This window comes from Haliotis rufescens, unplaced genomic scaffold, assembly GCF_023055435.1.
Source record: "Haliotis rufescens isolate VD_foot unplaced genomic scaffold, xgHalRufe1.0.p SCAF_25, whole genome shotgun sequence".
Lineage (NCBI taxonomy): Eukaryota > Metazoa > Mollusca > Gastropoda > Lepetellida > Haliotidae > Haliotis > Haliotis rufescens.
Window position 1 is genome coordinate 7,418,212 of NW_025963946.1, and position 16,608 is coordinate 7,434,819.

Sequence of the window (16,608 nt, forward strand, 5' to 3'; positions counted from 1 at the left end):
TACAGAAAAGCATGCATTCCATGCAAAAGTTGACTTTTATGCAAGCCCCATGCATTTCACTACCCAAGAATGGGTATAAAAACATGTGCGTTAACGGGATTCCATATGCATCGTTTAGCATCGTGCTGACAACCACTCAGAAAAACAACAATATAATGCAATTATTCAACATTACGAAATGCCATGCCTGTCCGAAAATGAGTGTCTGCGAGCCATTGGTATGCTTGTAGCAGGATCGAGTCAACGTGATGATGACACCATTTGGTGTTTATGGCAACGTTGGCAACAGACGAATGCAGTCAGAGACCATCCTCGGAGTGGCAGGCCACTCATAACCAATAATCGACAAGACAACTGGATTCGAACAACACACCTACGAAATTGATTCCAGCCAGCAAGAGTGACTGCAAGAAGCACCCCTGGCCTTCTACGAATATCTTCACAAACCGTACGTCGTCGCCTCAGATGTGCAGGGATTGTCACCAGAAGACCAGGCAGATGTCCCACCGTCAAGCACGTGTACAGTGGTGTAGACAGCGTCTGTGCTGGATAGCCATGCAGGGGGGACAAGTTCTATTCACTGACGAGTCTGGTTTTCACCTCAGCCTCAGCGATGGACGGATTCGAGTGTACCGACGTCGAGGTGAACGTTACGTCATTCATTATGCCATGGAAGAAGATCGGTTCAGGGGCGGCAGTGTTATGGTATGGGGTGGGATTACAGCAAGACAGAGGACCCGTTTGATAGTGGTAGAGGGACAGCGCTGTTGTTCTACCATTTCTTTTTACCGTTAGTGTCTGTCGCTGATAGACATATTTAGACTTGTTTACTTCATTTTTTACATCATTCTAACCTGGAATGAGTTACTGTGAATGAGATACCATATCAAATCGGCCCAGTGTGCAGTGTACAGGGTTAGAAACTAACATTTTTCGTCCACTAGTCCTTATAATGATAACATATGGCAAAAAGGGCCAATTTCTACTCGTCCTTATGATACCTTTACCATTGGGCAGTCTGGCAAGGACTATTGGACTACTGCCAATTTCTAATGCCGGTGTATTGAGAAGATCCTTTGCTTGGATAAAGTCGTCTGGCCTGAAAGTGAAACAGAAGGCTTTCTGTTTGCTGCTCAGGACCAGTCACTTCCCATTCGACCATCAGTGTGTGATTTTGCATCAAAATGTAAATATGAAATGTAGATTATGCAATGAATTTAATGGCACTGTCCAACACACTGTCAGTGGATGCCCAGCTTTGGCACAGACACGGTATCTTAAGCGACATGATGGGGTGGCTCGATCATTTTATTACCGTCTTCGCCATGCTTGTGGTTTTGACACAGAGGTCCACCCATGGTACGACCCGGAATATGCAGAGGGCGTCGTGGAAAATGATGAATACACAATTCTTTGGAATAGGCCTGTATACAGCACAATAAAATTACTTTTTAGTACTAAATGTAAATACAGCCTCAGACAAAATCCAAGCCAAAAAACCTGATCTTGTCCTTTTTGATAAATCCAATAAAATAATTCATATCACTGAATTTATTGTCCCTTTTGACACTCATGTGATTGACAAGATTGAGGAAAAACATTGCAAATATGCAGACCTCATTTTCGAATTGTCACGCTTGCATCCCTAGTACCAAGTTGTTCGACTCCCCATTGTTCTCGGTGCCTTAGGTTTGGTACCTCCAAATCTGTTGACTGACATTGGGTGAGTATCCAGGTTTGCTACCAGGAAAACAGCCCTTCTGACAATCTGGGTAATGCAGAAGGCTGCAGTGTTGGGGAGTCTTCACATTCTGGTAGGTTTGACTAGGCAGCGCTTCCTGGGAGAAGTCCCATTCGCTGTCTGGTGAGTGAGTGAGTGAGTTAAATTTTACATCGCATCGGCAATATTCCAGCCATATAGCGATGTGAACTAGGTATTTAATCTAAAATATCTGCCAACAAAGGACAGTAAAATAGTAAGTTATATCACAGTTTTTTAATAAAACAAACTAGATCATAATTTCCTTTAAAAACATATAGTAATAAGAGATTAAGTCCTATCAATTAAAACAAGGCTATAGACCACCAATAACCAAAGTTAGACCACCTTACTGGAGATCATGGGGACTAACAGTACCTATGCTTCCTGCATGACTCCCCAGCAGGATTTATGCCATCACTTTGGTTACCAGTGGGTGTACCGTATGCTAGACAATATTAAAAAACACAAAACAAATTGACAATACAATCAAAGTTCTAAAACGCAAGTCAATATTACTTACCTTGATCGAGAATGGATTTACGTGGCACTAGCAGGAGGACAATATTTTTACGCTACTTTAACCACCCGAGTGGCACCACCATCAACAATCTCAGTTGATGTTAATATTTAACTTATTTAAAATGTATATCATCTATCAAAATTTATCTAGTAGTTCTATTTCTCTTAAAAATTCAAGAATTAAATGAGTACTGACATTATTAAAAAGATCCTTCAATGAAGATGAATGATAATATTTATCCCTTGTGAGAGAGAAATCGACACAATCAAGTGTGAGTGTGAGTGAGTGAGGTAATGCTTTACGTCACATCGGCAATATTTCAGCCATATCGCGACGAGCAATTAGACATGAAATATACATATATTTAAACTTTATAAAAATCTGTCATCGAAGGACAGTATGAGAACTAGAATATCACAGATAAGATTTTAAAACTAGTTGCGGAACATTTAAAAGAATTAAGTATTAAGGAACAAAACAATATAAAAATGGGCTAGAGATCGTCAGTAACTAAAGGGAGATCACCACACCAGGGACCATGGGGACTTACAGTACCTTTGCTTCCTGCATGGACCCTGGCAGGATTTACACCATCCCTTCAGTCACTGGCGATTATATGCAAGTTTAGCCATTGAATAAAACTAACAAATATACTACGATTTAAAAGTCTGGTATGCATAAAAATACTACGAATGGTTTGGGACTTACATACCCTCTTAGGGGGACAATAATTTTACGCTACTTCAACCCCCCTCGAGGGTACAGCCACTCACAATCTAAGTTATTTATTAGCACTACCAATTTATAAAATAATACATTAAGCACATCAAAATTTATGGACAAGTTCTATTTCTTTTAAAAAACTTAATATTAAATGAGAATTAACATCATTAAAAAGGTCCTTAACTGTTTTGACACTGAAATATTTATCCCTTGTGATGGAAAAATCAATACAGTCAAGCAGGACATGCTTGACCGTGATTCTTTCATCACAAGGGATGCAAAACGGAGGATCCTCACCTTGTAATAAATATTCGTGCGTATATCTGCTGTGGCCAATACGACATCGTCGCATAATGACCTCTTCAAATCTGGACTGACAGCCCAAGTAGGTGTAACCGATATTTGGTTTAATTGCATGTAATTTATTGATACCTACTTGGGCGTCCCACTTCTGTTGCATAAGATCTCGGATGTAAGATCGAATCATGGGTTTAGAATCAGTGTATGGGATCAGAAGTGGTGTCACAGATTTGTTGAGGGCTGCTTTTGCAGCAGCATCGGCCATTGTGTTACCTTTAATACCAACATGGCTTGGTAACCAACAAAAGACGATGTCATATTGGCCAGTAGCAAGATCATTAAATAACTCAAGAATTTGGATTAAAAGTGGATGTTTTGAAGACATATTTTTAATTGCCTGAAGACATGAAAGAGAATCAGAAAAAAGTATGAATTGTTTATGTTTAGATTGATTATTGATATATTTAAGTGCTGTAAAAATGGCGTTTGCTTCTGCTGTGAATATTGAACTGTTATCAGGTAAACGTGAAGATATTGTTCTGGATCCAATGACAGTGGCACTAGCAACTGCGCCACCATCCTTGGATCCATCTGTAAATATGGATTTATAAGTGTCGTAAGTGTTTCTTAATTGATGGTATTCTTGTTGGTAAATTAATTGGTTAGTATCTGATTTCTTGAATTTTGTTAATGTAAGGTCAACCTCTGGCCGTACCATTTGCCAAGGAGGTGTTGAAAACAGTTGAGTAGGAGCTATATTTTGCAGGTTAATATTGGAAGCAAACAAGGCAGACTGGATTCTGATTCCGAGTGGTGGAACAAGAGATGACTTTTTATTGTAAATATCTTGGTAAAGAGGATTGAAGACGCAATTAAAAGCTGGATTGGACTGATTAGAATATAATTTAGTGACATATTGTAAAGATAACTTTAGACGGCGTTGTTTAAGAGAAGGTTCATCCGCTTCTACATATAGACTGTGAATTGGAGACGTCCTGAAGGCACCAAGGCAAAGCCTCAGGCCCTGATGATGTATCGTATCAAGTTTTTGTAAATTACTTTTACAGGCTCCACCATAGACGATGGAGCCATAATCAAGTTTGGAACGGATTAGTGACCTGTATAAGTGTAAGAGAGTTGTTTGATCCCCTCCCCACTTTGAATTAGAAACTACTTTCAATAAGTCGAGTGCCTTCAGGCATTTAGCTTTTAGGTATTTAATATGTGGAAGGAAAGTTAAGTGGTTATCAAAAATAAGTCCCAAGAACTTGGCCTCCTTAACAACTTTGATAGGAGTGCCATTCAGAAATAGTTCAGGGTCCTTATGTGGCTTATATTTTCTGCAGAAATGTATACAATTAGTTTTTGATTTGGAAAATTTAAACCCGTTTTCTAGACACCACTTGTTAATTTTATTAAGACATAATTGTAATTGCCTTTCTATTGTGTGCATATTTTTACCACGACAAGATAGATTAAAATCATCCACAAAAAGTGATCCATCAACTGAATCATTTAAAACTTTGGACAAACTGTTAATTTTTATACTGAATAAAGTGACAGACAAAATACTTCCTTGTGGGACACCCTGATCCTGATTATAATGATCAGACAGGGTTGTACCCACTCGGACTTGAAATTGCCTGTCTGTTAAAAACTGTGATATGAAATGAGGCAAACGGCCTCTTAATCCAAAATCATGAAGATCTTTTAAAATACCATGTTTCCATGTTGTATTGTAAGCTTTTTCTAAGTCGAAAAAGATCGATACAGCATGTTGTCTATTTACAATGGAATTTTTTATGAACGATTCTAAACGCACTAAGTGATCGATAGTACTTCTGTTTTTACGGAAACCGCATTGTATATTGGAAAGAAGATTATTTGTTTCCAAGTACCACACTAATCGATTATTTACCATGCGTTCCATCGTTTTACAAACACAGCTAGTTAAAGAGATAGGGCGGTAATTTGATGGATCAGAATGATCCCGCCCAGGTTTGGGTATGGGGATAACAATGGCTTTATGCCATGAAGGTGGAAATGTCCCTGCTGTCCAAATGTCATCGAATATAGTCAACATAGTTTCAAGACATGATTCTGGCAAGTGTTTCAGTAGCTGATAATGAATATTATCAGCGCCTGCTGCTGTATCATGAGCTTGCCCTAAGGCAGTATGTAGCTCATGTAGTGAAAATACCTCATTGTAATCTTCACCATTATCAGATGTAAAATTTACTTTTTTCTTTTCCTGTTGGAGCTGATATTTTTGAAATTCGGGAACGTAATTTGATGAAGACGAATGTTGAGATAAAGTTTTCCCAATTCTATTGGCAATAGCAGATTTATTCGTTAGCAAAGTATCGCCATCCTTTAGATGATTTACTGTAGAATTTGATCCCTTGCCTTTGATCTTTTTAATCATGTTCCATACCTTGGACATAGGGGTACGAGAGTTAATTTTGGAGACATAAGTCCGCCAGGATTGACGTTTATTTTGCTTAAATAGACGTCTTGCCTTGGCATTTGAAATTTTTACAATATTTAAATTATGGACAGTGGGATGTTTACGGAAGTACTTCTCCGCCTTCTTACGACATTTCCTAGCTTGTTTGCAAGTGTCATCAAACCACGGTTTACGAACACGTGGGTTGATCGAGGACTTAGGTATTGATTCATCAGCAATTTCATTCAGTAGATCTGAGAACATCTGAATCGGGTCAGTAACATTCTGAAAAGACGTAGGTAGTAATTTATCTTTGCATAAAGATTGAAATAAAAGCCAATCAGCCTTCACAAAATTCCATCGAGGTGAAGGTGGATCATCAGCGGGATTATTTGGTTGAAGCACCGTGGGGAAATGGTCACTCCCACATAGGTCATCATGGACGGACCATGAGAATTCATTCAACAAAACTGAATCCGTCAAAGACAGATCTAATGATGAATACGTACCAGTTGCAGGGTGTAAGTAGGTGTCCGAGTCATCGTTAAAGATGCAGAGGTCATTATCAGAAACAAAATCCTCGATGACTTTACCCTTTGGATTAATGATAGAACCTCCCCATAAAGGATTATGCCCATTTAGATCACCCATGATGACACAGGGCTTTGGGAGCTGGTCGTACAGTGTTTGGAGATCATTACATCGAAGATTTGAGGATGGAGGAATGTATAAGGAGCAAAGTGTGAAGGCAATATGCAGTGTAAGTCTAACTGCAACAGCTTGCATATTTGTGTCAAGCGGAACAGGACTGTGAACAACGCCCCGCCGCACCAAAATAGAAGCTCCTCCAGTAGCTTTATCTCCCGGAGGAGAAAAAGAATGATAGGAACTATACTGCCTTAATTCAAAGTTATCTATATTTTTTAAGTACGTCTCTTGTAAACAAATTGCTGATGGAATATAATCTGTTGTTAATAACTGTAGTTCATTAAAGTTGTGCCTAAGCCCTCTGCAATTCCATTGAATTAGACTAGAATGATTCATGGTGGTTCTATAGGAGAACGCTCACGTGAATGTGAAGATGAGTCACCACTATTGTTGTGGTGTGAAGATGGGGAAACATCCATCTCAAGAGGCTCGAAAAAGTTATGAACATCTACAGATGTTTCAGTGACAGTTGGGATCTTTGTTGTAATCTTTTTACTTTGTTTTTTCTTTTGTTTTTTTGCCATTTCCGTTGAAGGTTTGTTTGGAGCTGACATTTCAGAAGATGGTATTTTCGGAGTTGGCGGTGATGGGGCCACAGCCTGAGTCACAACCGGAGATGTTGAAGATATAGCACCTGGACTGACAGAATGATTTGTCTGACTCTCGGATGTTGTAGTCAGAGGAACCGGATGCTCAGAAATTGTCCAAGTCAAGTCAGTCTGACATTCTATACATCTACTGGTTGAATGGCGAGAGACCGTAACAGCAGCAGCAGCAGCAGCAGCAGCATACGATTGTTTTGATGAAGGTGTCCGGCTATCAAAGAGTTTTTTAGCATCAAGGTAAGAAACATTGTTTTGACATTTGATAGTCAAAATATCTTTTTCACGTTTCCAAAAAGGACAGGATTTGGATGACGCTACATGTTGACCCGTACAATTTATACATTTGAGGTCTGCTGTACAATCGAAACCGTCATGATTGCTACCACAACGGTGACAAACAGTAGGACGAGTGCATGATTTGGAGCCGTGTCCAAATTTTTGACATTTGTAACACCGGAGTGGATTGGGGACATACACCTCCACTCCGATGTTAAAATAGCCTGCCTTTATAGACTGGGGAATGGTTGAAAGTGAAAATATGAACAAATATGTATTCCTTGGAACAATGTTCTCCCCATCCTTTCTAGTGAAACGCTTCACCGACGTGACGCTTTGTCCTTTGAGTTCCTCAAGAATGTCTTCTTCAGACATTTCCGCCAGACAACGTGCTCTGTCGCGGATGATCCCCCGACTTGAATTTAAAGTTCGATGTTCAGAGACAACAACTTGCGTGTTTGCAAAGATTGTACATTGCAAAAGATTAATAGCCTGCTGTCTCCGTGCACACTCTACCAAAAGAGAGCCGCTCCTGAGACGTGAAACATTCTTTACCTCACCACAAATACCTTCAATGGCTTTAGATATGGCAAAAGGGTTTATTTTTAATGGTTGTTCATTTCGTGCTTCGACTACAAGAAACCGAGCCCAAGAATTTGATTTTGGTGAAGGAGAAACATCTTCATCAGCCGAGAAAATCTCAGCTTCTAGACGTCTTTTCTTGTCATAACGGTTCGAACCAGATTGATTGTGAGCCATGATGAAATTAATGTATTCAGCACCCCTGCTCCCCACCCACCATGGAGTGCTACAAAGAGCGATGTTTTCCTGCACCGGATCTCCAACATGCAAACATCAGGGATACAGAGGTGTTATACTCCAGTAAGAACAACATGAATAGCTGTATTTGTCTATCAAATAAAAAATCAGGCTGGTTCGGCCCATGGCAAGAAATTGAAGACATACAGAACTCAGAGGTCGAAAGTACCAGATTGGCCCATGAGCCACCGCCTTCTGGCGTAAGACTCTAGGCAAATTATTCAATCCAAAATTGATAATACACACAAGTTATGGACGGCCAAGGCCAAAATATACATTACAATACAACACAGGTGTGCATATACAATATTACGCACAGGGCCTGGCATGACCAGCCGATTGATAAGGCCGGGCCAATCTTACCACCCGTCTAGGCGAAGTAAGGGTCGAAGTAGTGTGTTGGGCAAAGGAACACAGTTCCAGGAACCAGTGCCCTCAACTACCAGACTCCCGTCCTCCGCCGACACAGGGACGCAACCCACGGCAAACGGGCTGCCCACTTTGGTCGCCTCTTACGACCAGCAATGGGGTGCTGTGGAAATATTCTACCCCGGTTCCACACGGGGGAAGAGCTATTTGCGCTACCCAGCACTCACCACGAGGAGGTTGCTCTTCACGAGTGCCCACAATCAAGCAAAACATGCTTGACGGTGATTCTCTCATCACAAGGGATACAGAATGGAGGATCTTCAGCTTTTAACAAATATTCGTGCGTATAACGAGAATGGCCAATACGACATCGTCGCAGAATGACCTCTTCAAATCTGGACTGACAACCCAAGTAAGTGTAACCGATGGTTTGTTTTATGGCATGTAGCTTATTTACACCCACTTGGGTGTCCCACTTCTTTTGCATAAGGTCCCTGATGTAACATCTAATAACAGGTTTAATATCACTGTATGGAATAAGAAGTGGGGTCACAGATTTGTTGAGTGCTGCCTTTGCAGCAGCATAAGCCATTGTGTTACCCACAATGCCGACATGGCTGGGCAACCAACAGAAGACAATGTCGTATTGGCCAGTGGCAAGGTCATTGTACATTTCTAATATATCCAAGATAAATGGATGACCCGAAGACATGTTTTTAATCGCCTGAAGACAAGACAGTGAATCAGAAAATATTATAAATTGTTTGTGTATGAACTGCTGTTGAATGTATTCCAAAGCTGTGAGTATTGCCTTAGATTCGGCTGTGAATATAGAGCTATTGTCGGGTAATCGGGAAGAGATAGTTTTAGATCCAATGACAGTGGCACTAGAAACATTGCCACCGTCCTTGGATCCGTCAGTGAAAATAGAACGGTGAGAATCATAATTGCTCCTCAACTGAATGTAATCCTGTTGATAGTGTAAGTCATTAGTTTCTGATTTTTTGTTATTAGCAAGCGTTAGATCCACTGTCGGTCGAACCAATTGCCATGGAGGAGATGATAAAAGTCTGTGTGGAGATACGATATCAAGTTCTATCCTGGCAGCAGTAATATGGGATTTCATCCGAATCCCAAGAGGTGGAATATGTTTGGGTTTCTTCTGAAACAGTTCTTCATATTGTGGATGAAAAACTGTATCATAAGCAGGATTTGATAGATTTGAACGTAGTTTTGCAATATACTGAAGAGACAATTTAATACGTCGCTGGTGAAGAGAAGGCTCATCAGCTTCGACATAAAGGCTATCAATAGGAGACGTCCTGAAGGCGCCAAGACAGAGTCTCAGGCCTTGATGGTGGACTGTATCTAATTTTTCGAGATTACTCTTACAGGCTCCACCATATACAATCGAGCCATAATCTAATTTGGAGCGAATAAGAGATCTATATAAGTGGAGGAGGGTTGTCTGATCCCCTCCCCACTTAGAATTTGATACGACTTTCAGTAGGTCTAAGGCCTTCAGGCATTTATTCTTCAGATACTTAATATGAGGCAAATAGGTCAAATGATGGTCAAAAACAATTCCCAAAAATTTGGCCTCCTCAACAACCTTGATTGGAGTATAGTCAAGAAACAATTCAGGATCTTTATGAGGTTTATAACTTCGACAAAAATGAATACAATTTGTCTTGGATTTTGAAAATTTGAAACCATTTTTTTCACACCAATTTTGAATTTTATTTAAGCAAAGCTGCAATTGTCTTTCAATAGTGCGCATATTTTTGCCACGACACGAAATGTTAAAATCGTCAACAAATAATGACCCATCAATCGAGTCATTTAATACAGTTGCTAAACTGTTAATCTTAATACTAAACAAAGTGACAGACAATATACTGCCCTGTGGGACACCCTGATCCTGATTATAATGATCAGACAGGGTTGAGCCCACGCGGACTTGGAATTGCCTGTCAGTTAAAAACTTTGATACAAATTGAGGCAAACGGCCTCTCAAACCAAAGTCATGTACCGCATGCTGCTTATTTGCAATGGCATTTTTGATAAATGAATCCAAACGGACTAAATGATCTATGGTACTTCGGTTCTTTCGGAAACCACATTGAATGTTAGTGATTAAATTGTTGGTTTCCAAGTACCAAACCAATCTATTGTTTACCATACGTTCCATGGTTTTACAGACACAGCTTGTTAATGAGATAGGTCGATAATTTGAAGGATCTGAATGATCCCGGCCAGGCTTTGGTGTAGGTATGACAATGGCATTATGCCAAGAAGATGGAAAATTCCCTGAAGTCCATATTTCATCAAAGATACAAAGCAGAACTTCTAAACATGATTCAGGCAAATGTTTAAGAAGTTGATAATGGATGTTATCAGCACCCGTTGCAGTATCATGGGCCTGTCCAAGTGCAGTATTTAGCTCATGAATTGAAAATATTTCGTTATAATCTTCACCATTGTCGGAACTAAAATTAATACTTTTCTTTTCTTGTTGTTGTTTGTATTTTTGAAATTTAGGTACGTAATTAGATGATGAAGAGTGTTTGGCCAAAGTTTCGCCCAGTTTATTTGCAATGTCATTCTTATCAGTCAGTAATCTATTTCCATCTTCAAGATGATGAACAGCAGACTTTGAACCTTTACCTTTGATTTTTTGTATCATGTTCCACACCTTTGAAATCGGAGTTCGGGAATTGATTTTTGATACATATCTTCTCCATGATTGGCGTTTTGTTTGTTTAAATGTACGCCGTGCCTTGGCGTTTGTTATTTTAACATTATTAAGATTATGTACCGTAGGATGCCGACGGAAATACCTTTCCGCCTTCTTACTAATCTTTCTGGCCTTTTTACAATCTGTATCAAACCATGGTTTACGAATGTGTGGTATTACAGAGGACTTAGGAATAGCGTCGTCAGCAATTTCATGGAGTTTATCAGAAAACACCTGAATGGGATCAGGGACATTTATTAAAATATCAGTTGTCAATATTTCCTCACATAATGATTTGAATAAAGGCCAATTTGCCTTTGAAAAATTCCATCTCGTTGAAGGTGGCTCATCAGCTGGGTTGTTGGCAGTAAGAATAGAAGGGAAATGGTCACTCCCACACATGTCATCGTGGACTGACCATGTAAATTCGGTTAACAGATTTGAATCTGAGATTGAAAGATCCAAAACAGAATAAGAACAACTAGCAGGATGTAAGTAAGTTTTTGTGCCATCATTAAATATACAAAGATTATTATCAGTGATAAAATCTTCAATGACTTTACCCTTAGAATTTGTGCTATCACTTCCCCATAGAGGATTATGACCATTCAGGTCGCCCATGATGATACAGGGTTTCGGGAGCTGGTCATATAACGATTGTAGGTCAGATCGCTGAAGAGCTGAAGAGGGTGGAATATACAATGAGCACAAAGTAAAAACAACGTGCAGTGTGAGTCGAACTGCAACAGCCTGTAGATTGACATTCAGAGGAACAGGATTGTGGATCACATCCTGCCTCACCAGAATAGAACATCCCCCAGTAGCCTTAACAGAGGGAGGAGAAAATGAATGATGCGAAATGTATTTACGCATGTCAAACTTATCTGTTGGCTTGAGATATGTCTCTTGCAGACAGAATGCCGACGGCTGAAAGTCTTGTACTAATAATTGCAATTCATTAAAATTGGTCCTAAGTCCTCTGCAATTCCATTGTATAAGATTAGGATCTCTGTTCATGGAGGTTCAACTGGGGAACGTGGACTTGTGGAGGGGCCATTCCCATGGTCTGGGAGGGAAGGAGAGACCTCCATGGTCAATGGTTCAAAATGATTTTGAACCGGAACAGTCGTTACAGAAGAGGAGGGCACAGCAAGATGCTGAAGTGCCTTCGTCTTTTTCTTCAACTTTTTTTTCTCTGTTTTTGTGAGATGTACATCACCTTGGGCTATATCTTGTGATGGTTCAGGTGTTGAGTCATCAGTTTGGCAAGCGGAAGAAATTTGGAAAGTTGGAGATACTTCCTCCAATAATCTTTGTGTGTCAGTTATCCATGATATGTCAGTTTGACAGGATATAGAAGCTGTTGTTGGTCTCAGAACAGAAACTGGAGCAGGAGAAGAAATTGCAGCTGAATATGTAAGAGATGGATTTGGGTTTGATTGAACAGGAACTAATTTTTTGGCTTCAAAATAGGAAATATTTTTAGTGCATTTGAGTTTCATAATTTTTGCTTCATATTCAAATGTTGGACAAGATTTTGATGATGTTAGATGTTCACCATTGCAGTTAGCACACTTGATGTCATTTGTGCAATTATTGCTCTCATGAGCTTCACCGCAACGGGAACATTTTGTTTTTCCATGGCAAGATTTTGCACCACGTCCAAATTTTTGGCATTTAAAACAACGGAGTGGATTTGGTACATATACCTCCACTCCGATGTTGCAATATCCGGCTTTAACAGACTTGGGAAGAGTTGACAGTCCGAAGGTAAACAGGTAAGTATTAGTGTTTATGATTTCGGATCCTTGTTTCCTAATGAACCGTTTTACAACGGTGACACCTTGAGATTTCAGCTCGTCTGCAATTTCTTCTTCTGACATGTCAGAAAGACAGCGGGACCAGTCTCTGACGATGCCTCTACACGAGTTCAGTGTCTTGTGCACTGAGACAACAACCTGGGTGTTTACAAACTGCTGTATACCCAGCAGATTGACAGATTGCTGTCTCCTTACACATTCCACTAATAGAGAACCACCTCTCAGTCGAGTAACATTTTTAACGTCTCCGCAGACACCTTGGATGCCCTTGGAGACGGCAAATGGATTCAGTTTCAATGGACTTCCATCCGCAGCTTCAATAACCAAGAATTTTGGCCAGGAATCAGACACAAATTGAGAAACTTCTTCATCTGATGAAGAAGAAAGATGTCTTCTTTTACTTGCTTTTACAGAACCAGAGTGTAATGTGTTAGCCATGGTAGGGTGATGCGGTTCAGCAACCCTGCTCCCCACCCGCCACCGAGTGTCAACAAAGACGATGTTGCAGTGGAAACCAGACTGAAACATCAGGGCTACAGGGGTGGTATACTCCAGAAACACAGACTTGTATAGCAAGGAGATCTGAAAGAAGAAACGCCAGGCTGGTTCGACCTTCAACATTTTTCTTCAGAAACCCAGAATACAGAGGTCCATATCACCAGATTGGCCAGTCGCCTTTTACGACCAGCAATGGGGTGCTGTGGAAATATTCTACCCCGGTTCCACACGGGGGAAGAGCGATTAGCTTTACCCAGCACTCACTACGAGGAGGTTGCTCTTCACGAGTGCCTCCCTGTCTGGGCTGCATGTCGAGGGGGCAAGGGCCCTGAGCTGATGATGAGCCTTACCAGCCTGACGGTGGCAGGATCACTCAAACCCTCTTTGCTGCATTTTATATTTTAATCTGTAAATAATAATAATAATAATAATAATAATGATAATAACAATATTTTCTGATTAAACCAAGTTGTGTTAGAACATCTTGGGAGAAAGATTATTTTGCTTTTTGGATCCATTTGTGCCCAAGAATTGCAACTAAGCATGAGGAAGATAGTGAAATATGTGCAAAATACATTTTAAAAAATTGCTGGAGCTCTGCACCTGTGGAAGGCTGAAACAAAACTGAGGAGTATTGGGTTCATCGTCCTTAACAGTGAGTGCCCAGTTGGATTTACATCCATTTATTATTTAGCAAGTGTGATGGGTTCACAGATTTATTATTTCAACAAGTGTGATGGGTTCACACATTTTTTATTCAGCAAGTGTGATGGGTTCACACATTTATTATTTAGCAAGTGTGATGGGTTCACACATTTATTATTTAGCAAGTGTGATGGGTTCACACATTTATTATTTCAACAAGTGTGATGGGTTCACACATTTATTAGGCACTCGTGAAGAGCAACCTCCTCGTGGTGAGTGCTGGGTAACGCTAATCGCTCTTCCCCCGTGTGGAACCGGGGTAGAATATTTCCACAGCCTCCCATTGCTGGTCGTATGAGGCGACTAAAATGGGCAGCCCGTTTGCCGTGGGTTGCGTCCCGTGTCGGCGGAGGACGGGAGTCTGGTGGTTGAGGGCACTGGTTCCAGGAATAGCGTTCCTTTGCCCAATATACCACTTCGACCCTTACTTCGCGTCGACGGGTGGTAGGATGGGCCCGGTCCTATCAATCAGCTGGTCATGTCGAGCCCTGTGCATTTAATTTCATTTGCACATTTTTGGACCGTATGTCAGGAACTATATTTCATGCTTTTGACTTGATCAATTTTATTCTCAAGTTATTTGATAAACTGTACAGTGATATATTATTACACTCATACATGTGTAGACTTTTGAAATGTACTGTTAACTATAACTGAAACATTTCTATATTTGCCTAGAGTCCCAATGCCCAGAAGGCGGTGGCTCATGGGCCAATCTGGTGGAACATTTTATATGATGTTTCTGCTTGAGTATACTCTCTTGGTATCCTTGGTGTCGCCTGTCGGAGGCCCACAGGCATATGGCATTGTCCTTGTTGACACTCCATGGTGGGTGGGGACCCAAGAGAGTGAATCACAATTACTACTACCATGGAACCCCCACAAAAAATGAATGTTTCGATAATGAGAATGATAGTCTGAGAACACCAACTATAACATTCGAAAACTGGCCCAGATTCCTGGTAATCTCTACTTTGGATGGCACTCCTCTCAAACTCAACCCGTTTGCCGTTGAAAAGGCCGTACAAGGTATAGCAGGGGATGTTGAGGATGCCAAACGACTACGCAGTGGATGCTTGTTGATAAAATGTAGGCGACACAAGCAAGCCATTTGCCTCCTTTCAGTTAAGTCCCTTGCCAATGTTCCTGTTGTGGTGTCCCCTCACAGGTCCCTGAACAGCAGCAAAGGTATAGTGAGAGATAGAGGTCGTTTCCTTGCTGATATGACCGAGGATGAAATTTTGGAAGAACTACACAACCAAAATGTCATATCTGTGAAACGTTTTTCATCAAAGAGGAATGGTGAGGTCATTAAGACCAATACATACCTCTTCACTTTCGGTCTCCCAAAAATCCCAACCTCAATCAGAGCAGGTTATTGTAACATCAATGTTGATATGTACATCCCTAACCCACTGCGATGCTACAAGTGTCAGCAGTATGGTCATGGTTCAAGAACATGTGTCAAACAACCTGTTTGTCATAGATGTGCTGGCAACTGTGTGGACAGTGCCGATTGTAACAAAGATCCTCTCTGTGTCAGCTGTGGTGGAAACCATTTTTCCTCGTCCAAAGAATGTCCAACTTTCAAACGTGAATCAAAAATTGTAAAATTGAAACACGAAAGAAATATTTCATTTCCAGATGCAAAGAAGATTGTTATGGATGAAGAACAGTCTCCTCGCGGTTCTTACTCCGTAGCTGTTTCCAGACCAATCTCACAACCTGCTCCTCAACGTGTTAAACAAGCTGTTTCATGCGTAGCTGTTGGATGTCAAACGGACTACACCTGGACCAAAACGGATGCTCCTGAAGTGATTTCTCTATCTGCGGATTCCACAATCATATTAGAAACCGCCAGTTCACAAACTTCTCACGACCAATCACGATCTCAGTTGCCTCCAACACTGCAAGCAGAAAAAAGTGTAAAACAGATGGTCAAAAACAAAAACAAACCCAAATCAGAATCATCAAAAAAGTATCTGAGTGGCAGGGTATCAAAAGGATCAGACAACAAGATCCAAATATTCAACAAGTTTGGATCTCTCGAAGACATGGATGTGTCTGACAGCAGCCATCAGAGGGCACATAGCTTGTCACCCTTAAAGAAAGGGCGGGGTAGATCCCCAATTAAACTTCCAAATAGATAAATGTCTTCCAATATTGTACAATGGAACTGTAGAGGACTCAGAAACAATTTTAATGATTTACAACTTTTAACTCAGGATTACAATCCATCAGCATTATGTTTGAAAGAAACATACCTAAAATCTACAGACAAATTTGATTTCAGAAATTATGATTCCTACCATTGCTTCTC